This window comes from Lissotriton helveticus, chromosome 10 (assembly GCF_964261635.1).
Source record: "Lissotriton helveticus chromosome 10, aLisHel1.1, whole genome shotgun sequence".
In the NCBI taxonomy this organism is placed as follows: domain Eukaryota; kingdom Metazoa; phylum Chordata; class Amphibia; order Caudata; family Salamandridae; genus Lissotriton; species Lissotriton helveticus.
This window is the reverse complement of record NC_136071.1, coordinates 176,909,253-176,933,716: the sequence shown is the minus strand read 5'-3', so window position 1 is coordinate 176,933,716 and position 24,464 is coordinate 176,909,253.

Genomic DNA, 24,464 nt, shown 5'->3' with positions numbered 1-24,464 from the left:
GGCAAGGTGCCTTGTTTGTTTTTCTTAGAGCCCGGTCCCTCTAGGAAGACCCCCACCCTACCCTCATGCAAACCCACAATCAGTACATTATACTCCAAGAGTGTGGGTATAAACGGCCATGTTTAAATACAAACACACATAAACATGACAAAATTGCATTTGTATATTTCACATTTCAATTCAACATTAACACTTTTAATATCTATAATCACAATCACATATCATAACCACCGGTTATGCAATATTCACTTGCTCCAGCACCAAGGGGCCCTCTGGCTCACATCTCCTAGTCTGAGACCCATGCAAGGCGCAACCCACCTGCGTCTTTGAGCGGTGAGCTCCAGCCCTCTGGTCCTTGTCTGCCATTTATGGGGCCCACCCCTCTACCACCAAGATGCAAAGGAGGCACGTAGGGAATGACCAGAGGCCATTACCCCATGCCCTAGTTCGTAACCTGGCGCCCTTGCCTCCCCAGCCGGTGTCCCCATTCTCCCTGCGGAGAGCTTACCATGTCTCCCCTCAGTGCTGGCCTAGGGAGTATGTAAGAAGGACTCCCATTAACCCTGCAAGTCAATGTTCTGTGGCCTCTTTTCCACCACTCCCCTCTCCTAACTTCGCCCCAAAATACCTCTAATTTCAGGGACGGGTGGATGGGAGATGGAGGCCCTCGAATAGTCCTGTATTTGTATTTGTATTTGTATTTTGGTATTTATAAAGCACAACTATCGCTCCGGAAGGAGCATCCTGGCGCTAACTGGAAAGTATGCATACAGTTTGGAGCTACAGAGGCAAGGTTAGATGGCAGCCAAGACATACTCGTCTGAGAGACTGAAGATCCATGTTTTCAGTTGTTTCCTAAAATGAGTTTCTTTGGTCTGTGACCTCAGGTGGTGGGGCATGGAGTTCCATGCTTTGGATGATAGATGGGTCAAAGTTTTACCCCCTTTGGTTTTTAGGTTGAATTTGGCGAGTTTTAGCAGGTTATTGTTGGAGGATCTCAAGGTCCTCTGGGGGTTGTAGTGTGGGTAGCGTTTAATTAGGTATTTGGGGCCAGTGTGGTTAAATGCCCGGAAGGCAACGATTAGGATCTTAAAAAGAATCCTTTTGTGCAGAGGCAGCCAGTGGAGGGTTCTCATAGCAGTTGATGCTGAGGACCTCCTGGGGAGTTTAAGCACCAATCTGGCAGCGGAATGCTGGACGCTCTGCAGTTTTTTTAGTGTGATTTTTTTCACACCTGCCATTAGACCGTTGCAATAGTCAAGGCGCGAGAGGATTAACGCGACGGCTACCGCCTTTCTAGCATCAGTTGGTAGGAAATCAAAGAATTTTTTTAGGGATTTGATAATCCCGAAGCCGCTTCCGGCCACATTCCTGACGCGTTGGTCAAAGGATAGGTCAGTATCGAATATGACTCCGAGGTTTCTTGCTGTTGTAACGGTCTGGGGGGGAGCAGTGGAGTCCTCTGGCCACCATAGGTTAGGACAGAAGTTGACATTTTTCCCCATGGGGAGGATTTCAGTCTTGCTTGTATTGCACTTAAGGTGGTTTGTTTCCATCCACAGAAAGACGTCTTTCAAGCAGTTTTTAAGATTTTGTTCGGCATTCGTTGAGTTTTCGTCTAACGGGACTATGAGTTGGGTGTCGTCAGCGTATGATGTAACAGTTATGCCGAATGATTCGATCAGGGAAATGAGGGGGATAAGGTAGACGTTAAAAAACAAGGGGCTTAAAATGGAGCCTTGTGGGACTCCAGATGGAATCTTTTTCTCTGCAGAGCTGAAAGGTCCTAGTGTGATGGATTGTGATCTTTCTGTTAGAAAGGATGTTATCCAGTCCAATGCCAGGTCGGAGATACCAATGTCCTTAAGTCTATCCAGGAGTATAGAATGGGAGATTGTGTCGAACGCTGCTGTGAGGTCCAATAAAATCAGCACAGCGTTCTTTCTTTGGTCCTGTAATAGTTTTATGGAATCAGTCAATTCTATCAGAGCTGTTTCCGTTGAGTGATGGGGGCGAGAACCTGATTGTTGGGGGTGGAGGATATTGTTAGTTTCTAGATGGTTTTTGAGTTCCCTGTAGACTATCTGTTCCGTAATTTTTCCCAAAACTGGGAGGAGTGAGATTGGGCGAAGATTGGTAAAGTCTGAGGGGGATTTATTCGGTTTTTTCATTAGGGGCTTTACGATGCCTTGTTTCCATTCTCTGGGAACAGTGCCTGTACTGAGAGAGGTATTTACTATTTTGTTTATGATGGGATTAACAACTTCAATCAACTGGTGAAGAATTCTAGGAGGGCAGGAGTCGGAGGGGGCACCTGACTTGCATGCTAGAATTACTTCCCGGGTTTGGGCTAGACTGACCTGTGAGAATGTTTTTAGATTTCCAGTTATTTTTCCTACTTGTTCCGAGAGGGTGGGGGACTGGGAGATTTGGTATGGGGGAAAGTCTTTCTGAATAAGGTTGATTTTCTCTTCAAAGAAGTCTGCTATTTGATCGCAGAAATCTTGGGAGGGAGGTATTTCAGGCTGTAGAGCTTTGGGATGAGTGAAGGTTTTAACTATTGCGAACACGGTTTTTTGTTTTTGCTTCGCCTCATTGATGGCTTTGATGTAGAAGTCTTTTTTGGCGCTTTTTATAATGGAGTGGTAGCTCTTCCTTAGTTGGACATAGGAGTTTCTGTCCGTACTGTCGTAGGTTTTACGCCAATTGCGTTCACCTTTTTTGCAGAGTATATGGGCCTTAGCTAATTCTGGCGTGAACCAGGGGGCGTTTATTTTGCCTTTTTTATCTATTTTCCTGGTGCGTTTAGGTGGGGCGCGTGCTCTGATTTCATGTTGTATCCAGTTATGGAAGAGTTTGGAGTCCTGTTCTACGTTACCCGTCAGGCTAGGGATCTGAGTCTCAATGGTAGGCTTGAGTTTGAAGGTGTCTTCTACCGTTTTCCAGTTGACGTGGTTCTCTGAAAGTGGGCTGGGTTTGATAGAGTTTTTAGGGCGCGGGGTTCTGATGAGGAACGGGATCAGGTTATGATCTGCCCAGATTTGTGGGACAGGGGTTTGGGTTTCTAGAAGGGGAAAGTTAGAACAGACCCCATCTAGTGTGTGTCCGGCTAGATGAGTGGGTTGCTTGACCCTTTGTTGAAGGTTGAAAATTTCCAATGTTTGGTGGAAATTTAGTGCCTTAGCGTCCTCTGTGGAGTCGAGGTGCAGATTAAAGTCGCCCAGGAGAGTGACGTGTGGGTATCGGGTCAGGAGCTGGCCTAGGGCATCACTGAGAGTTTCTAGGAATCTGGTAGCAGTACCTGGGGGGCGGTAGATAAGTCCTCCTGAGAAGGAAGCGGACTCATTAAGTTTGATGGAGAAACCAAGGGATTCGGCTCCTTTTAGGGAGTCAAGGGTGAAGGTATGGCATTTGAAGGAGTTGCGTAGCAACAGGGCTACTCCTCCGCCTCTCCCCTTCAGTTTGTCTTGCCTGAAAATGGTATAGCCTTGTGGGAGGGCAGCGGCTAAGTCAGGATTGCTGTTATCCGTAAGCCAGGTTTCGGTTATGAGAAGGCAGTCAAGGTCTAATTCCTGGATGAGATCTTTTATGTCCTAATGTGTCCTGGGGCCTGGTGCGGGAAAAAGAGGAAGTTCGCAGGTGTCCCCAGGCACAAATAGCCCCTTGACTCCACCCCCTCCTGTGCCTGTTCCCCCACCAGAAACACGTCACTCCTTGACCCGGAATTAATCACTACGGCCGGTAGCCAATCGGGCAACCTGGCCGGACTATGGGGCGGGGCGTGGGTCCAGGGTCCGTGCCCTAATGGCGCACTTGTTAACTCTTGCGCTTTCTAGTGTCACCACCTGCTACATTTACCAGCTGTGGTCGGGGGCCAGGACAAATAGAGATGGGGCACAGGCCCCATCTGGCCAACCTCAAGAGAAGCCATTGTTTAGTTGTATTCCTCCAAATAAGGCAAATCTAACGTATTCCATCTGAAGCAATCCATGCAAATATTTGCTTGCTCGAGCAGAAATTTTTAGGGCAAGAACACATTAATGAAATAATAAATAGAAGAGATTTATAAAGCGCCAACTGCCGTAAAAAGGCGTCATGGCACTAAATCGGATAAACAATCACTCAGTGGACAATGAAGAGGAAGAGCTAATAAAAAGGCAGTTTTTGAAAAAGTTTGCGTGATGCAGGGTAGCCAGTAATGAGGAAAATTAGGTAGTCACAATGTGTTTCTATTTACCTAATTATATATCGCATTATGTAAAAGTGAAAGGTGGGAGGATACAGTGGCATCTCATGTTTTACCCTTCAGGTGAGATGGTTTGATTGTCATTTATGAATTTTTGCTGGAAGGTCTATATTAGTGAACCAATTCAAAAGTATCACTGATGTACGGATGTGGCTAGGAACGTAGGGATCCTTCCTGACACGCGTCTATCCTTCCATCACCAGATTGCAGCTGTGGTCAAGCCTGCTTGCTCGATACTAAGAGCCCATAAATCGGTAGTACAGGACTAATACTGTCCAGATTGGACTACGCTAACGTACTCTACATTGGTCACCCCGAATACCTTATGCATAGACAACATAAGATTCAAAACATGGCAGTTCGCCTGCTATTTAAACTCCCTAAGTCTGCTGCTGTCTCTCAATATTGCATCCAGCTGCACTGGCTCCCCTTGGAAAAAAAGGGTTACCTTCAAACCCTGACGGTAGTGCATGCAACCTACTACAAAACCGGCCCGTCTACCTATATAAAAGACTTTTCATGTACGGCCCGTAACCAGCAGTGGCCGGGGTAGGTAAGCGTGGTAGGGTAGGGTGGGCGGGAGGAGAGTCAACGGAATAGGATTTATTTAGTTATTTAGTTATTTTCCCTATTCCATCGTCTGTAGACTCCCCCCTCCCGCCTCACCGTGATTACCTGCACCGGCCGCTCCTGTCCTCAACAACAACTTTGTTCACAGACAGCTCTTCTCTTGTTCATACCCTGTATCAAAAGGAAGAAATGGGGTGGCTCGGCCTGTACGGTCCTTGCTGCCATATACTGGAATGCTCTTCCTCGTCCCATTTGATGCATCCCAGACAAAAAATTGTTCCGTAAACAATTAAAAACCCATCTGTTTAAAGAATAAACTCTGCCTACTTTCCTATTAGAGTGTTCTACCTTAGTGCCAGGACACTCTAATAGTAGCTGCACACTTTATAAGTCACTTCATCCAATCATCCATTCATTTAATGTATATTAATTATAACTCTTAGATTATATACTGAATTGAAATTAAACGAAATTGCTATCATAGCCTAATGCAATATACAGTAATGCAATCGAAGTGACTGTATATATTTTATTGACTGCTATGGCTTTATGTGCTTTCATGGCTATATAGCAGAAGAAAGATTTAAAATAACAAAAGGGTAAGACATGCCTTGAGATTTCTATTAACTGGAAAAAAGTGAGAGAAATTGTAAAATTAGCACTCAGAGGGATGGGCTTTGAATTGAGTGTATCAGAAGAGATAAAGTCCATCAAACGAGAAAAAATTGAGATTTCCAATTTTCAGTAGCATTTGAGCCAAAAGAGAAAATAAATGCACACAAAAAAATTTAGAAACCCTCCTCCACCCAATATCTTCACCCACCACGACTGCACAAAAAACACTACCCGTACTTAGCTCCCCCAATTCACATGCATCCTATACACTCTTCCATTGTTATACCATCATCAAGGTGCCCTGAAACTCCAGTGTCCAAATGAATTAAAGTGAGGAGACGTGGGTGTGTGATATTTTAAGCAGTGGCACACCGGCATGGGTCGTGGGTTGGGGCGGTCGAGGTGGGGGCGGGGGGGTCACGATTGCAGGAGGGAGTGCGCAAAATAAAGAAAAAAAAATAACTTACCTTGCTGCCAGGTCCTGCGTCTCAGCTCCTGCTCTCCTTGAGGAACAGGAAGCACAGCCAGGCCCCACTGACGAATCACAACGCTGCAATGCAGTGTTGTGATTGGTTTAGAGCGTCCTGGTTTGACGCTCAACCAGGGAATGGGGGCCTGGGTATGTTCTCCACGCAGGCTGGCATGCAGCCTGCATGGAGAACGGGGAAAGTGCGCATGACTGGTTTGGCACATCAGTCCTGCCCTGCTCCGAGAGCAGAGCAGCCCCACCCACCCGCAAAGCAGCACAAACATAAAATAACTGAAAGTTATTATCATTTTATGTTTCAGCTTCTCGCACTGCTTGAAAGCAGTGGGACGACGCTCCGAGGAGACGCAACACAAAAGCGTCTTATAATTTATACGACGCTTTTGTGTTCATGCATTTGTTAGTCCAAATTCTATTTCTAATTCATGGAGAGGGGTGAGGCCTAATGGCTAAAACTGCTGACTTTCAAACTGCGAACTCAGGCTCAAATCCCGGCTCTGGCTCACCATCCTTTGACTCTGGGCAAATCTTAAATAATCACCCGGTGCCTAAAATAACGGAGTGAATCTGGCTTTGTGTTATATAACCTGGGCTCATATAAAGCACTCTAATGCCCCTGGTCCAAACTCGGGCTACAAAATAAATACCACCTGACAAGAAGACTAGGCTCCTCATTCAAAGACACTTCCAAATGTAATTCATGCCCTCTCTATTATCTGAAGGAAGTCCTTCCATTTTAGAAAAATCTACTTTACATGACTATGGAAGTGCCTTCCCAGTGTGTTCTGCCAGTTATTGCAGTATTATCCTTCTACCTGTGTTTGGTACTTGTTTGTAACATGCACACGTCACTTTTCTCTTGTAACACACTGTTTTCTACCTCTTACATTTTGTTTGTTTTCGCTACCTGCACAAGTACCACCAGTGCCTACGTAACGTTTGTTCTTGTGTTTGAGTGTCCTCCATATATTGCAGTATTATACCTCTATGTGTACTTTGTACACTTTTGTAACCTGCACACGTAACTTTTTCCTCCTGTAATGCACCGTTTGCTACCTCTTGTATTTTGTTGGTTCACGATTGTCACTTTTGCCTCATTTAATGTAACGTTTGCTTTTGTGAAGCGCTCTGACACCTTCGGGTAAAGTCTGCGCTATATAAAAACGCATAAATAAATAAATAAAAAAAGTACACAATACAAAAGCCATAGCAGATCACTAATTGTTCATAAAGTGTAGCGCCCTGACACCTCAGAAGGCAACAAGTGGAGGCACTTCGGAAAAAAAATAAGGCGGTGCTCTATATGATTCGGCTCTTCCTCTTTAATGGCTTGTTTTGCGCATCTTTGTTTCCGAAAAAGGAAACGTTTTGTGTCAGGAAAAAAAATGTGCAAAGCTATTGATTTGTTGCACAACGTGTAACACGCTCTTTTCCGGTCCACTGGGCTCCTCCCCCAGGGCAGGCTAAGCCTCTTACATTCATAGGTCGGTGCAAACAGGAAATTTCCACAGAACAGCATTCCGACAAATGATACAACATTTCAAAAGTGGGGAGCCCCCTGGCCCCTGCCCCGGTGCCAAGAGCACACGCCCCTCAGCCTCGAAAACGGGAAGCGCTGGGAGGAAGTTGCTGCTGAGTGAGCTCGGGCCCTGTCCTTGCCTGGTTGCTTCTGGTGACTGGGTTTGGCCCGGCTACCTGACGGCAGTTTCTCCTTTTATGGAGTATTTGAGCGAAAGCGCGAAGCCCATTGAGCAAGAGCAGGGAACCTCCCTGGGCTGGCTTCAGAGGACGGGGTCATGTGCTCCGGGGCTGACAGAGAAAGGCATGCTCTGCAGAGAGGAGGAGGAGGGAGGGAGGAAGGGGCGGAGTAAAAGGAGAGAGTGGGGAGGGAGATGAGGGAGGAAGGAAGAGAGCGAGGTGAGGGGAGAGAAACAAGGAATGAAGAGAACAAATGGTGATAAAAGAAGGAGACAAGACTAAGGCAAGATATAGAGGGGGGTGACGGGTGGAAGGAAGGAGATAAAGTGAACACAGTGGCAGGAATGCAAGAGGAACAATGGGCAATAAAGGGGAAAGAGCGACTAGCCAATGAAAACAGTATAAGGGTGACAAACAGAATGACAAGAGGACGAAAATGTGGGGCGAAGAGAACGAGAAAGTAGAGGGATGCGGAGGTAAGGCAGAGAAGGAGGGAAAGAGTGGATGAGTCAGCGATACAGGAGGAAGGGACGAGGGGGTCGAGAGTTGCGAGGAAAGGGAGTGGTGGTGAGAGCAAATTCAGATAAATAGGGAGACAATGTTGGCAGAAGTGAGGAGTGAATAATGTGATGGATGGAAAATAGAGAAAATCTAGATGAAGAATAAAAGATACAGAAAAGTCAGAGGGAAAGGGGGGAGGAGGAGGGGTGAAGAGAGCAAAAGTAGGCACTGCAAGGGAAAGAAAGAGGAGAATAAGAAATGAGAAAGATGATAAGGAGGGAGGAAACAGGCAAGGAAGTGGAAACGGACGAGACCAAAGAAAGCAAGGGGGGACATTGGGGCAAATGTAAGAGACAGGAATAGGAGAATGAGAACGTGAGGGATAAGCGAAGTGAGAAGCAAATGAGAGAGAGAGAGAGCACCATGAAAGAAAACAATACGGATAGGGAGGGGGAGAACGAGAGAGGAACACGGGGCTGGCCCAAGGCGGAAAACGAGACAGGCAGGGAGAAAATTGTTTCATAAGAAAGGTGGAGATTTAGCAAACGAGGGAGAGAGCTAGAAGTAAATGCAGAATGAGGAACAGAGGAAATAGTGGAGAGAAAGGAGGGCAATTAACATAGCAACTTTAGCAAGGAGAGGTAAAGAAATTAGCAGCTTGGCTTGCGGTGACAGGTGCTCTTATCATGTCAAATGAGGCTATCTCCCAGCATGGCGAGGCGCCCCACCTTAAAAACAAAAAGAAATACAGGCAGATGCATCTGAAAGATGAGAAAAGGGAGAGGCGCCAGGCCAGGGGCGATGCAGAGGCTGGTTCGCGGCGCTAGCCAGCCCCCCCCCCCCCCCCCGCCAGGGGGCCGCAGTGGAGAAACCCCCACGTGCTCTCCAGGCAGTGTCTGCCAGCTGCAGCCAATCATCAGGGGCCGCACCCGATAAAGGAATCCCAGCGGCCGCGCGGATATGCAAATTTGCAATAGAACGCGTCCTGTGAAATGTGCGCGTGGAGGGCTTCCGCCTGGGCCTTGAATCGTGGAGTGAAATTCCTGGCGTTTGGGCGTTGTGGTTGGCTGATACAGGCGGGAAGTTTATTATTTCCACCGCTCCCTGAAGTGTATGCTTTTCGTGTCTGATTTCCTCACCATATTCTGTAGGTGGCTTGTTTATAATTACAAAGATTGTTAAAATAGATTGCTTCAAACTTTGAAGTGGAAGTATTGCTCCCTTTGCTCTCTAAACTGTGTAAATAAATCCAGACTGTAAAACCAGATCACTACTTCCAGAAGAAATCTAACCTGTATGCTTAAAAAGTGCCACAGAGGAGTAAAGGGGCAGCTTCCCAGGGCAGCTCTGATCTCGCCTACCCTGGGGCAGCACAAACATGAAAGGGAGGCTGGATGTTTGAAGCTACGGGTTGGAGTGTCACTTTGCAGGTAGCAACCTGTTCTGCACTTTATGAGGGCAAGTAGCAACCTGTTCTGCACTTTATGAGGGCAAGTAGCAACCTGTTCTGCATCTTATGGGGGCAGAAATATCCCTGCAGACGGATAAGGTGAGTGGTTGTGTCCATCTTCAAGGGATTAACAGGAGTGATCTGGGGCCCGGAATGGTGCCTGGCAAACTGCTCGGCCGGCCCCCCTGTGGGGCGGGGAGGTTGGGTGTGTGGCTGAACTGTGTACTAGGGCCGGTTTCGACCGATTTTGTTACAGGGGACCGATATTGCCACCCCCGCAACAAAACCGGCCCCATACCTGGCGGCCCACTGGAGAAACGCCTGGTGCCCGACCTGTCTGAGACCCCTTTCCCCCCACTTCATACGGCCAGTCCGGCACTGTCTGGAACCCCTTTCCCCCACTTCAATGTGCACCTTTCTGGGGGTACACTGACTATGTGCTACCTATATTTGGTGCACTATCGTTGCACCTCCCAACAGCTCCTTTACCTCTGCAATCGCTTATGTAGAGCCCAAGGGCAAAGTGTTTAGTCGTTTCAATGGGTGTACACTAACGTGCAAATGAGATAATGCCCACTCAAGATTGCATTTGCACAAAATGTGCATAGGTGAAATCATATATGGAAGGGCCTCACAAGCATCTTCAGCCCTTCCTATAATACCAAAGTGTCTCGGTGGCAAGCAGTTGGCACATACAATGATACTGCCCAAGGTTCTACTGTCTAAAAATCTAATTTTAGCAATGCACTGGTGTTTGAAAGGGACATTTGCCATGAATACCATGTTTCCATTTTAAAAGGAACACCCCCAAAATACCAAACGACTGAATCTCTTCTAAGGCAGGAACAACAGGTTTGTGGTTGGCACCACTGTAATTATGTGGCAAAAGACGACCATATTATGTGTTATGGTTTCCCTAAATTATGCATCAAGAGTAGGAAATTATGCAGTATTATGCAGCACATTTAGTGGCAGGTATTATTTAGCTATTTTGTCAATTTAATTTGCATTTAAACTGTCTGGTCAAATGTTTCACCTAAGTACTACTTTAACACCTGAACATAGCTATGAGGAACTAAAAGTTAATCAGTTAACCTTTGTAAAAGGTCTGCCTCTACACAGTACCATGTTCCATGTATGTAGTTTTTTTTTAATAACTTTTGAGCGGTTTGACCAAAAAACAATTTTGTTATGTTGACATCTGCAATGGAGGATTATGTGGTATGTGACATAAATCCAGTTATGCTGAAAAAGCAGCCGCCGCAGAATCACATGATTCTAGTGATCTTGATTTTGACTGAGAAAGGGAGAGACGTGCCATAATTATTAATGGGGTGAAAAGCCATCAAGATGGCCTCACATTGTTCAAGACAATGCTGCTTATAAATGGTTTCATTATGTTTCTATCAAAAGATACATGGTATACACTAATATTGGCTTTACAACCATACTCACACATATAGTATCTACTGTTGTAGAAAGTCTGTTTGTACACAGAGTGGATACAATCACCCTTTTTATTGGAACTCATTTTCTCAACGTTAAAAGAAGGAAAGACTAAATCGGACTACAGGAATCCGACATCTTTCACTGGTTACAAACACCCCTGAAGCCAGTGCGTTTACCTACTGAGCTATCTTAGAGTTTTCTCTTTTTCATAGCAAGCTATTTACAGTACTCATGTCCTAAACCTCGTTCAAGTAGGCTTCACATCTATGTCAGAACCGCCCAACCAATCCAGTTTGCCTCACACTCTGTTGTATACAGATGTGCCACAAAATAAGAATAGCATAAGTGGCGGCTGGTAAATGAATGGGTGAGGGAGGGGTTACAAAAACAAATAATAATAAAAAAGAAAACTTACCTGCTGGTCGCCAGCCGCCACCTCTCTTCTGACGCAGGTAGTACCCAGGCTCCCCTAGGCAATCACGATGCTGCTGTCACCAGAATGCCAGCAGCATCGTGATTGGTCTGAGCGCCATGGTCCAGCGCTCAGAACAGAAAGGGAGTGGGAAGCTGTGCATGTTCTCCACCCAGGCTGTACAATACAGCCGATGGTGGACATGCTAAGTGTGCATGACGGTTTGGCCGTCCCAAGACGGCCGGCCAAACCGTTTATGCACACATGGTGCAGCAACCAGCCGCGGCCGGTGGTGGGAATTTCGTTGCGCTCACCGCATCGCATTTGTTGATGCAGTGCACGGAACAAAATTCGTTTTATGTATTTATATGTTTACTTTCCTGTTAAACTCCGTAATCCATACATTACTACCCCCCACCCTGCCCCTCCCCCTCCCCACGTCACCGCCCGGCAGGTACTCCCACCACTGGCCGCTGCTGGCAGCAACCACTCCTCCTTCTGGAGTTACGCGAGCCCAGCAACCCCCCCCAACTTGGCTGCAAGCTCAATACCAAAAATAAAATTATAAAATAACGTTTCTTTTATAATCATTTTATATTTCCTTTGCCTTGCCCTTAGAGCAGTGGGGCGCCGCTCCTCCACCTTAACAGGGGAGCCGCCCCTGAAGAGCACATTTGCTCAAGCTATAACGTGAACAGTGCAATTTTAGCACATTAGAAAAGGACAAATGTCAAAGCCAAATTACATACCTTCTCTAATGGTGCAGCAGGGAAATTCTGCCAAATTTCAATGATTATCAGTGATAAATGGCACAGGCCTACTTTAGGAGTTTATGTTAACTTAGGGGCCTTCTTTTGAGCAATTGCAATTCTCTTTTACAATACACGTTTCTTTGTCTCATCTCTTTCCACATAGGTTTCATGTCTCTTTTCTGAACCAACCAACACATTCCGGTTCCTGTCTTCACCGTATGTCACAACACGGAAGTGACACCTTATCTTGAGTGTAACTTCGTCAATGCAAGGAGCCACCATTTCATTTCTCAATCAGACATTGCTGTACCCTGCGTCACAACTTATGCTGAATGTGTGCTGTGGCTAAAAGTGGTGAGCACCAGCACTCATTTTTGGAGACTGGGGCTTATTTTTCATTATCAGACTTTGATCCAGACCAAGAGAGAGGAAGGTAGGGCAGAGGGAAATAAAGAGGAGGAAAAACATAGAAAACAGTGACAACCGGAGACAGCAGGGAAGAAAGCGAGACAGGAAGAGTGAGATAAGAAAAAGGCTATGATTGTGAAATTACCACTGTTAAAAAATAGGATGTATGACGTTACAACGCATACTTTTACAACGCATGCCTTTACAACGCATTTTTTACAACGCGAAATCCTTTACAACGCATTCCATTACAACGCATGCCATTACAACGAATTTCCTAAAACTACCATTACAACGCATTCCATCACCACGTATACTACCTTTACAACGCATACCATTACAACGCATACCATTACATTGCATGTATGGTAAGTATTGGATAGTGTAGGGGTAAACAATACTATTCTAACTCCAGGGGGTGCAACAGTAGGGTAAGTATTGGACAGTGTAGGGGTAAAAATTACTATTCTAACTCCAGGGGGTGCAACAGTAGGGTAAGTTTTGGATAGTGTAAGGGTAGTATGCATTGTGATGGTATGTGTTGTAATGGTATGCGTTGTAATGACTGCATTGTAATGACATGCGTTGGGATGGTATGCGTTGTAATGGTATGCGTTGTAATGACTGCGTTGTAATGGCATGCGATGTAATGGATTTTGCGTTGTAAAAGTTTCGTTGTAATGGTTGTTTCCCAAAAAATGTGTTGCACTCAGAGGAACCTATCTTCACCTTCTGAGCGTCTGCCTTTATAACTCCCCTGCATCACCAGAACTTCTGGCTCTATCCACACTCTCATCTTCTTACCACGGAGCCAGGATTTCCCTAACGACGCAACACCAGCCCATAGCTGTGTCATTTCATCCACCCTTCAAGCCCCAGCATTATTACACACCATGCCCTGTAATCTGTTCTGCCATCTTTTCACACTTCTGGCTTTATCCACATGCCACTTGTCTTCTCTAGGGCACCCACATCGCCTGGTTGGCTCTTAATCTCTTCACAGCCTTGGAATGTCACCAAACCCTCCTCCACCAATCCCTTTGCAGGCCCTGTATCTTTCCCCGGCTCTAGTATGGCTTTGCAGTCCCCTACTCTTGATAGTCCAAGTGTTACTGCACAGCCCCAGCCCCTCCTCCCTCCCACTGTCCCAGAGTCCCTCTGAGTTCCCTTGAATCTCCCCGGAGGCAAAGCATCTCCCCACAAGCCAGCCTCTCACCTCCCACTGTCCCAAAGCACAGCATCTCTCCACAAGCCAGCCTTTCTCCTCCCACTGTCCCAAAGCACAGCATCTCTCCACAAGCCAGTCTCTCTCCTCCCACTGTCCTTGGCCCCTCTGTATTCCCTTTAACCTCTCAGGAAGCACATTATCTCCCCAAAAACCAGCCTCTCTCCTCCCACTGTCCCAAATCAAAGCATCTCCCCACAAGCCAGCCTCTCACCTCCCACTGTCCCAAAGCACGGCATCTGCCCACAAGCCAGCCTCTCATCTCCCACTGTCCCAAAGCACAGCATCTCCCCACAAGCCAGCATCTCTCCTCCCACTGTCCCAAAGCAAAGCATCTCCCCACAAACCAGCCTCTCACCTACCACTGTCCCAAAGCATAGCATCTCCCCACAGGCCAGCCTCTCACCTCCCATTGTCCCAAAGCACAGCATCTCCCCACAAGCCAGACTCTCCTCCCACTGTCCCAAAGTACAGCATCAGCCCACAAGTCAGCCTCTCACCTCCCACTGTCCCAAAGCACAGCATCTCCCCACAAACCAGACTCTCCTCCCACTGTCCCAAAGTACAGCATCTGCCCACAAGTCAGCCTCTCACCTCCCACTGTCCCAAAGCACAGCATCTCCCCACAAGCCAGCCTCTCACCTCCCACTGTCCCAAAGCACAGCATCTCCCCACAACCCAGACTCTCCTCCCACAGTCCCAAAGCACAGCATCTCCCCACAAGCCAGACTCTCCTCCCACTGTCCCAAAGTACAGCATCTGCCCACAAGTCAGCCTCTCACCTCCCACTGTCCCAAAGCATAGCATCTCCCCACAAGCCAGACTCTCCTCCCATTGTCCCAAAGTAAAGCATCTCCCCACAAGCCAGCCTCTCTCCTCCCACTGTCCCAAAGCATAGCATCTCCCCACAAGCCAGCCTCTCACCTCCCACTGTCCCAAAGCACAGCATCTCCCCACAAGCCAGACTCTCCTCCCACTGTCCCAAAGTACAGCATCTGCCCACAAATCAGCCTCTCACCTCCCACTGTCCCAAAGCACAGCATCTCCCCACAAGCCAGACTCTCCTCCCACTGTCCCAAAGTACAGCATCTGCCCGCAAGCTAGCCTCTCACCTCCCACTGTCCCAAAGCACAGCATCTCCCCACAAGCCAGCCTCTCACCTCCCACTGTCCCAAAACACAGCATCTCCCCACAAGCCAGACTCTCCTCCCACTGTCCCAAAGCACAGCATCTCCCCACAAGCCAGACTCTCCTCCCACTGTCCCAAAGTACAGCATCTGCCCACAAGCCAGCCTCTCTCCTCCCACAGTCCCAAAGCATAGCATCTCCCCACACGCCAGCCTCTCAGCTCCCACTGTCCCAAAGCACAGCATCTCCCCACAAGCCAGACTCTCCTCCCACTGTCCCAAAGCACAGCATCTCCCCACAAGCCATACTCTCCTCCCACTGTCCCAAAGTACAGCATCTGCCCACAAACCAGCCTCTCACCTCCCACTGTCCCAAAGCACAGCATCTTCCCACAAACCAGCCTCTCACCTCCCACTGTCCCAAAGCACAGCATCTCCCCACAAGCCAGACTCTCCTCCCACTGTCCCAAAGCACAGCATCTCCCCACAAGCCAGACTCTCCTCCCACTGTCCCAAAGTACAGCATCTGCCCACAAGTCAGCCTCTCACCTCCCACTGTCCCAAAGCACAGCATCTCCCCACAAGCCAGACTATCCTCCCACTGTCCCAAAGTACAGCATCTGCCCACAAGTCAGCCTCTCACCTCCCACTGTCCCAAAGCACAGCATCTCCCCACAAACCAGACTCTCCTCCCACTGTCCCAAAGTACAGCATCTGCCCACAAGCCAGCCTCTCACCTCCCACTGTCCCAAAGTACAGCATCTGCCCACACGTCAGCCTCTCACCTCCCACTGTCCCAAAGCACAGCATCTCTCCACAAGCCAGCCTTTCTCGTCCCACTGTCCCAAAGCACAGCATCTCCCCACAAGCCAGTCTCTCTCCTCCCACTGTCCATGGCCCCTCTGTATTCCCTTTAACCTCTCAGGAAGCACATTATCTCCCCACAAACCAGCCTCTCTCCTCCCACTGTCCCAAAGCAAAGCATCTCCCCACAAGCCAGCCTCTCACCTCCCACTGTCCTAAAGCACAGCATCTGCCCACAAGCCAGCCTCTCACTTCCCACGGTCCCAAAGTACAGCATCTGCCCACACGTCAGCCTCTCACCTCCCACTGTCCCAAAGCACAGCATCTCTCCACAAGCCAGCCTTTCTCCTCCCACTGTCCCAAAGCACAGCATCTGCCCACAAGCCAGTATCTCTCCTCCCACTGTCCCAAAGCACAGCATCTGCCCACAAGGCAGCCTCTCTCCTCCCACTATCCCACAGCACAGCATCTCCGCACAAGCTAGCCTCTCACTTCCCACTGTCCCAAAGCACAGCATCTCCCCACAAACCAGCCTCTCTCCTCCCACTGTCCATGGCCCTTCTGTATTCCCTTTAACCTCTCAGGAAGCACATCATCTCCCCACAAGCAAGCCTCTCTCCTCCCACTGTCCCAAAGTACAGCATCTCCCCACAAGCCAGACTCTCCTCCCACTGTCCCGAAGTACAGCATCTCCCCACAAACCAGACTCTCACCTCCCACTGTCCCGAAGTACAGCATCTCCCCACAAGCCATACTCTCACCTCCCACTGTCCCAAAGTACAACATCTGCCCACAAGCCAGCATCTCACCTCCCACTGTCCCAAAGCACAGGATCTCCCCACAAGCCAGACTCTCCTCCCACTGTCCCAAAGTACAGCATCTCCCCACAAGCCAGGCTCTCCTCCCACTGTCCCAAAGTACAACATCTGCCCACAAGCCAGCATCTCACCTCCCACTGTCGCAAAGCACAGGATCTCCCCACAAGCCAGACTCTCCTCCCACTGTCCCAAAGTACAGCATCTGCCCACAAACCAGCCTCTCACCTCCCACTGTCCCAAAGCATAGCATCTCCCCACAAGCCAGCCTCTCACCTCCCACTGTCCCAAAGCATAGCATCTGCCCAAAAGCCAGTCTCTCTCCTCCCACTGTCCCAGAGTCCCTCTGTGTTCCCTTGAATCTCCCCGGAGGCAAAGCATCGCCCCACAAGCAGACTCACCTCCCACTGTCCCAAAGCACAGCATCTGCCCACAAGCCAGTCTCTCACCTCCCACTGTCCCAAAGCACAGCATCTCCCCACAAACCAGACTCTCCTCCCACTGTCCCAAAGTACAGCATCTGCCCACAAGCAAGCCTCTCACCTCCCACTGTCCCAAAGCACAGCATCTCCCCACAAACCAGACTCTCCTCCCACTGTCCCAAAGTACAGCATCTCCCCACAAGCCAGACTCTCCCCCCACTGTCCCGAAGTGCAGCATCTCCCCACAAGCCAGACTCTCACCTCCCACTGTCCCAAAGTACATCATCTGCCCACAAACCAGCATCTCACCTCCCACTGTCCCGAAGCACAGGATCTCCCCACAAGCCAGACTCTCCTCCCACTGTCCCAAAGTACAGCATCTGCCCACAAGCCAGCCTCTCACCTCCCACTGTCCCAAAGCATAGCATCTCCCCACAAGCCAGCCTCTCACCTCCCACTGTCCCAAAGCATAGCATCTCCCCACAGGCCAGCCTCTCACCTCCCACTGTCCCAAAGCACAGCATCTCCCCACAAGCCAGACTCTCCTCCCACTGTCCCAAAGTACAGCATCTGCCCGCAAGCCAGCCTCTCTCCTCCCACTGTCCCAAAGCACAGCATCTCCCCACAAACCAGCCTCTCTCCTCCCACTGTCCCAAAGCAAAGCATCTCCCCACAAGCCAGCCTCTCACCTCCCACGGTCCCAAAGTACAGCATCTGCCCACACGTCAGCCTCTCACCTCCCACTGTCCCAAAGCACAGCATCTCTCCACAAGCCAGCCTTTCTCCTCCCACTGTCCCAAAGCACAGCAGCTCCCCACAAGCAAGTATCTCTCCTCCCACTGTCCCAAAGCACAGCATCTGCCCACAAGCCAGTATCTCTCCTCCCACTGTCCCAAAGCACAGCATCTGCCCACAAGGCAGCCTCTCTCTTCCCACTGTCCCACAGCACAGCATCTCCGCACAAGCTAGCCTCTCACTTCCCACTGTCCCAAAGCACAGCATCTCCCCACAAACCAGCCTCTCTCCTCCCACTGTCCATGGCCCTTCTGTATTCCCTTTAACCTCTCAGGAAGCACATCATCTCCCCACAAGCAAGCCTCTCTCCTCCCACTGTCCCAAAACAAAGCATCACCCCACAAGCCAGACTCTCCTCCCACTGTCCCAAAGTACAGCATCTCCCCACAAGCCAGACTCTCCTCCCACTGTCCCGAAGTACAGCATCTCCCCACAAGCCAGCCTCTCACCTCCCACTGTCCCAAAGCACAGCATCTCCCCACAAGCCAGACTCTTCTCCCACTGTCCCAAAGTACAGCATCTGCCCACAAGTCAGCCTCTCACCTCCCACTGTCCCAAAGCACAGCATCTCCCCACAAGCCAGACTCTCCTCCCACTGTCCCATAGTAAAGCATCTCCCCACAAGCCAGCCTCTCTCCTCCCACTGTCCCAAAGCATAGCATCTCCCCACAAGCCAGCCTCTCACCTCCCACTGTCCCAAAGCATAGCATCTCCCCACAAACCAGCCTCCACCTCCCACTGTCCCAAAGCACAGCATCTCCCCACAAGCCAGACTCTCCTCCCACTGTCCCAAAGTACAGCATCTGCCCACAAATCAGCCTCTCACCTCCCACTGTCCCAAAGCACAGCATCTCCCCACAAGCCAGCCTCTCACCTCCCTCTGTCCCAAAGCACAGCATCTCCCCACAAGCCAGACTCTCCTCCCACTGTCCCAAAGCACAGCATCTCCCCACAAGCCAGACTCTCCTCCCACTGTCCCAAAGTACAGCATCTGCCCACAAGCCAGCCTCTCTCCTCCCACAGTCCCAAAGCATAGCATCTCCCCACACGCCAGCCTCTCAGCTCCCACTGTCCCAAAGCACAGCATTTCCCCACAAGCCAGACTCTCCTCCCACTGTCCCAAAGCACAGCATCTCCCCACAAGCCATACTCTCCTCCCACTGTCCCAAAGTACAGCATCTGCCCACAAACCAGCCTCTCACCTCCCACTGTCCCAAAGCACAGCATCTCCCCACAAACCAGCCTCTCACCTCCCACTGTCCCAAAGCACAGCATCTCCCCACAAGCCAGGCTCTCCTCCCACTGTCCCAGAGCACAGCATCTCCCCACAAGCCAGACTCTCCTCCCACTGTCCCAAAGTACAGCATCTGCCCACAAGTCAGCCTCTCATTGCCCACTGTCACAAAGCACAGCATCTCCCCACAAGCCAGACACTCCTCCCACTGTCCCAAAGTACAGGATCTGCCCACAAGCTAGCCTCTCACCTCCCACTGTCCCAAAGTACAGCATCTGCCCACACGTCAGCCTCTCACCTCCCACTGTCCCAAAGCACAGCATCTCTCCACAAGCCAGCCTTTCTCCTCCCACTGTCCCAAAGCACAGCTTCTCCCCACAAGCCAGTCTCTCTCCTCCCACTGTCCATGGCCCCTCTGTATTCCCTTTAACCTCTCAGGAAGCACATTATCTCCCCACAAACCAGCCTCTCTCCTCCCACTGTCCCAAAGCAAAGCATCTCCCCACAAGCCAGCCTCTCACCTCCCACTGTCCTAAAGCACAGCATCTGCCCACAAGCCAGCCTCTCACCTCCCACTGTCCCAAAGCACAGCATCTCTCCACAAGCCAGCCTTTCTCCTCCCACTGTCCCAAAGCACAGCATCTCTCCACAAGCAAGTATCTCTCCTCCCACTGTCCCAAAGCACAGCATCTGCCCACAAGCCAGTATCTCTCCTCCCACTGTCCCAAAGCACAGCATCTGCCCACAAGGCAGCCTCTCTCCTCCCACTGTCCCACAGCACAGCATCTGCCCACAAGCCAGCCTATCTCCTCCCACTGTCCCACAGCACAGCATCTCCGCACAAGCTAGCCTCTCACTTCCCACTGACCCAAAGCACAGCATCTCCCCACAAACCAGCCTCTCTCCTCCCACTGTCCATGGCCCTTCTGTATTCCCTTTAACCTCTCAGGAAGCACATCATCTCCCCACAAGCAAGCCTCTCTCCTCCCACTGTCCCAAAACAAAGCATCACCCCACAAGCCAGACTCTCCTCCCACTGTACCAAAGCACAGCATCTCCCCACAAGCCACCCTCTCTCCGTTAGCTCAGCATATCTCGACAGCCCCAACCTATCTTCTTCCACAGTCCCAGGGACTCTGCATTCCCTGATCCCTCCACAAGCACATAACATAATTTATGTATTTATAAAGCTCACGTTCACCACAAAGGGTATATTGGTCCTGAATAACAGATGTTCATTGTTACTCAACTCAATGGTGCTCGTTTTATCGACCTCAGAAGGATGAAAGGCTGAATGGCCTCGCCGGGATTTGAACCTGTGACCATGAGATCAAACAAAGGCCCCTAGAGTGGACACATTGATCCACAAATCCACCAGACATCATCATTCAACAGGCCCAGCCTCTTGACAGGACCGCATCATCTATCCACAGCCCTGGCATCTCTCCACAGGCCAATCCTTTCGCAACTATTCATGGCCTAACAAATTCCCTACATATCACCTAGGAAATAATTGCGCAATTGACTAAAACGGATTCAAACGATTATTTTAATGATTCAGACTAATCCGCAATAGTTTAAACCTGCTATATTAGATGCCACGTGGTATTTAAGAGCTATGGGGATGAGCCCCATAAGATCCCAATTCATTTAAAATATAGCATACACCAAATGGAATGCCTAGAAGTTAAATTACTCACTCTCAGATCTTTGTCTTGTTGACTCACTCGCTCAAGTGTTCACACAACCAATCAAGTCCCCGAGTCACCCTTTCAGCTCACTTATTCCCTCATTCACTCACTGCCTCACTCCAGCTGAATACTGTATTATTTCGGTTTAAACAGATCAACTATATTAAAAGACATGGGTTGCTTTTTTAATTTACATTTGCATGACTTCATGAACACACATAAAATGAGGATGCAAATTATAATATCCAAAACTACCCGTTATATTCAGCTCATGGATCTACCTTCTTGCACTAGGTTGAGATTTAGGCTCCAGTTTAAAGTTGTTGTTTTTTTTTGCTTCCAAACATGGGAATTGTTTTCGGTACCCCACCACAGTATTTCAGATGAACCAGTTATAGTTAGATTTTACCTGCCCAACCTTGTCACCTTTATTTTCATTTTATTCCTTTTCAAATACATACTATGCCTATAATTGTCCGTGTAGTTCAAAGTGTCTGCAGTCCTATCGGAATTTGTGTCCATAATTATTTAATTGTTAACAACTAAAATAGTGTACTGACTTATTGCCGAGTTCCTGTGCAGAAAATCAGCATGCTTTAACTCCTTTGCTGCGGCGGCTATTCCGCCGCAGCGCTAAGGGGGCGGGGCGGCTGCGCGGCGGCCGCATGCTGGTGACGGAACCGCTCCGTTACCAGCCGCGGTTGAGCTGTGCTCATGACGGAGCGGTTCCGTCATGGCCCCGCCCGCGCACGTATACTACCTTTACAACGCATACCATTACAACGCATACCATTACATTGCATGTATGGTAAGTATTGGATAGTGTAGGGGTAAACAATACTATTCTAACTCCAGGGGGTGCAACAGTAGGGTAAGTGTTGGACAGTGTAGGGGTAAAAATTACTATTCTAACTCCAGGGGGTGCAACAGTAGGGTAAGTTTTGGATAGTGTAAGGGTAGTATGCATTGTGATGGTATGTGTTGTAATGGTATGCGTTGTAATGACTGCATTGTAATGACATGCGTTGGGATGGTATGCGTTGTAATGGTATGCGTTGTAATGACTGCGTTGTAATGGCATGCGATGTAATGGATTTTGCGTTGTAAAAGTTTCGTTGTAATGGTTGTTTCCCAAAAAATGTGTTGCACTCAGAGGAACCTATCTTCACCTTCTGAGCGTCTGCCTTTATAACTCCCCTGCATCACCAGAACTTCTGGCTCTATCCACACTCTCATCTTCTTACCACGGAGCCAGGATTTCCCTAACGACGCAACACCAGCCCATAGCTGTGTCATTTCATCCACCCTTCAAGCCCCAGCATTATTACACACCATGCCCTGTAATCTGTTCTGCCATCTTTTCACACTTCTGGCTTTATCCACATGCCACTTGTCTTCTCTAGGGCACCCACATCGCCTGGTTGGCTCTTAATCTCTTCACAGCCTTGGAATGTCACCAAACCCTCCTCCACCAATCCCTTTGCAGGCCCTGTATCTTTCCCCGGCTCTAGTATGGCTTTGCAGTCCCCTACTCTTGATAGTCCAAGTGTTACTGCACAGCCCCAGCCCCTCCTCCCTCCCACTGTCCCAGAGTCCCTCTGAGTTCCCTTGAATCTCCCCGGAGGCAAAGCATCTCCCCACAAGCCAGCCTCTCACCTCCCACTGTCCCAAAGCACAGCATCTCTCCACAAGCCAGCCTTTCTCCTCCCACTGTCCCAAAGCACAGCATCTCTCCACAAGCCAGTCTCTCTCCTCCCACTGTCCTTGGCCCCTCTGTATTCCCTTTAACCTCTCAGGAAGCACATTATCTCCCCAAAAAACAGCCTCTCTCCTCCCACTGTCCCAAATCAAAGCATCTCCCCACAAGCCAGCCTCTCACCTCCCACTGTCCCAAAGCACGGCATCTGCCCACAAGCCAGCCTCTCATCTCCCACTGTCCCAAAGCACAGCATCTCCCCACAAGCCAGCATCTCTCCTCCCACTGTCCCAAAGCAAAGCATCTCCCCACAAACCAGCCTCTCACCTACCACTGTCCCAAAGCATAGCATCTCCCCACAGGCCAGCCTCTCACCTCCCATTGTCCCAAAGCACAGCATCTCCCCACAAGCCAGACTCTCCTCCCACTGTCCCAAAGTACAGCATCAGCCCACAAGTCAGCCTCTCACCTCCCACTGTCCCAAAGCACAGCATCTCCCCACAAACCAGACTCTCCTCCCACTGTCCCAAAGTACAGCATCTGCCCACAAGTCAGCCTCTCACCTCCCACTGTCCCAAAGCACAGCATCTCCCCACAAGCCAGCCTCTCACCTCCCACTGTCCCAAAGCACAGCATCTCCCCACAACCCAGACTCTCCTCCCACAGTCCCAAAGCACAGCATCTCCCCACAAGCCAGACTCTCCTCCCACTGTCCCAAAGTACAGCATCTGCCCACAAGTCAGCCTCTCACCTCCCACTGTCCCAAAGCATAGCATCTCCCCACAAGCCAGACTCTCCTCCCATTGTCCCAAAGTAAAGCATCTCCCCACAAGCCAGCCTCTCTCCTCCCACTGTCCCAAAGCATAGCATCTCCCCACAAGCCAGCCTCTCACCTCCCACTGTCCCAAAGCACAGCATCTCCCCACAAGCCAGACTCTCCTCCCACTGTCCCAAAGTACAGCATCTGCCCACAAATCAGCCTCTCACCTCCCACTGTCCCAAAGCACAGCATCTCCCCACAAGCCAGACTCTCCTCCCACTGTCCCAAAGTACAGCATCTGCCCGCAAGCTAGCCTCTCACCTCCCACTGTCCCAAAGCACAGCATCTCCCCACAAGCCAGCCTCTCACCTCCCACTGTCCCAAAACACAGCATCTCCCCACAAGCCAGACTCTCCTCCCACTGTCCCAAAGCACAGCATCTCCCCACAAGCCAGACTCTCCTCCCACTGTCCCAAAGTACAGCATCTGCCCACAACCCAGCCTCTCTCCTCCCACAGTCCCAAAGCATAGCATCTCCCCACACGCCAGCCTCTCAGCTCCCACTGTCCCAAAGCACAGCATCTCCCCACAAGCCAGACTCTCCTCCCACTGTCCCAAAGCACAGCATCTCCCCACAAGCCATACTCTCCTCCCACTGTCCCAAAGTACAGCATCTGCCCACAAACCAGCCTCTCACCTCCCACTGTCCCAAAGCACAGCATCTTCCCACAAACCAGCCTCTCACCTCCCACTGTCCCAAAGCACAGCATCTCCCCACAAGCCAGACTCTCCTCCCACTGTCCCAAAGCACAGCATCTCCCCACAAGCCAGACTCTCCTCCCACTGTCCCAAAGTACAGCATCTGCCCACAAGTCAGCCTCTCACCTCCCACTGTCCCAAAGCACAGCATCTCCCCACAAGCCAGACTATCCTCCCACTGTCCCAAAGTACAGCATCTGCCCACAAGTCAGCCTCTCACCTCCCACTGTCCCAAAGCACAGCATCTCCCCACAAACCAGACTCTCCTCCCACTGTCCCAAAGTACAGCATCTGCCCACAAGCCAGCCTCTCACCTCCCACTGTCCCAAAGTACAGCATCTGCCCACACGTCAGCCTCTCACCTCCCACTGTCCCAAAGCACAGCATCTCTCCACAAGCCAGCCTTTCTCGTCCCACTGTCCCAAAGCACAGCATCTCCCCACAAGCCAGTCTCTCTCCTCCCACTGTCCATGGCCCCTCTGTATTCCCTTTAACCTCTCAGGAAGCACATTATCTCCCCACAAACCAGCCTCTCTCCTCCCACTGTC